This window comes from Berghia stephanieae, chromosome 10, assembly GCF_034508935.2.
Source record: "Berghia stephanieae isolate SIO BIC M18660-M18661 chromosome 10, UCSD_Bste_1.3, whole genome shotgun sequence".
NCBI classification, from domain to species: domain Eukaryota; kingdom Metazoa; phylum Mollusca; class Gastropoda; order Nudibranchia; family Aeolidiidae; genus Berghia; species Berghia stephanieae.
The window spans coordinates 27,393,104-27,394,493 of record NC_088369.1 but is presented as its reverse complement, the minus strand read 5'-3'; positions in this window follow the sequence as shown (position 1 = coordinate 27,394,493).

Genomic DNA, 1,390 nt, shown 5'->3' with positions numbered 1-1,390 from the left:
AAATTAGGGCTCCATAAAATGTTATATCATGGTAGGCTCCACCCTCTATTTCTGTTCTGGCGTAGATGTAGAAGGCGATAGCATTTCGGATGTCATAATGACTAGTGGGCAAAGGGTTAAAGCTTCCAAACAATCCCAATCGTCGTCTATCTCTAATCGGCCCCGTTAGCGCCCTGATGCGCAATCTGTCTAGTATGAGGAGTAACGAATAATAATAATAATGATGATGATGATGATGATGATGATGATGATGATGATGATGATGATAATGATAGCATTAATAAAAATAATACATGATAATAATAATAATAATAACAATAATAATAATAATAATAATAATAATAATAATAATAATAATAATAATAATAATAATAATAATAATAATAATAATAATAATCATAATAATAATAATAATGATGATGATGATGATGATGATGATGATGATGATGATGATGATGATGATAATAATAATAATAATAATAGTAATGGACACGAATACATAATTAATACATCATTCACAGTGTTCCAAAAGCGATTTTTTAGTTCAGCCCGCTTTACCCCTGCTCTCACAATGCATACTGTCACGCTTCACCGATTTCTGCTATTCAGTCAGAGCCTTTTGTGGCTATTGAAATTATCAACCTTTGTTATGGTTTTTAAGGGGCGGTTTGGGTCTTTTCTAAAAAAAAATTAATTACCTATATTGGGCGGTTTTAATCATTCTGTATCATCAATATAGGTTAAAAAAAAACAACATTTATGGTGAAAAATTTTAATTATCTGTGTTGATACCTATTTTGCGACCTAATTTGGGGGTCTGACATAAAAAAATATAACAATCTTGTGGCAAACGTTCCACAAAAACTAATGAAGGAATAACCTCCATATTCTTCCCTCTTGTCAACATTGTACCATAGTGTGTCACCATAGAGAGATTTTACGGCTTTAGCTTATGGAATTTTTATAAGATCATTACAAAGTTGAGAATCAAAATGTTATGACAAAATTGATGTAAAAAATTCAGATTTAGGATTATAATTTAAAAATCACAAATCTTATCAAAAAAATCTCTCTATGGTGACATAATACATTATCTCTGTGATAACTGTGGAAATTTTCAGACAATTTCATTGAATAGATTCTGAGAAACGTTTGACACAGTTTCCCATACCCTTAGAAAAATGACATATTGAGAAAATAGCAAAATGGCTTCCCGTTTTTCACACATTTCTTACTACCTGCACCATTTTCGACTGTGTATTTCGTGCCTTTATAGTCTACTTTAAGAATTTAGACTTCAATTTTATTATTTCTAAGATAATAAAATATCATTTCCCATCAAAATCTCAAAATCAAATTTTTGAAGGATTTTCCTAATAATTAGACCCAA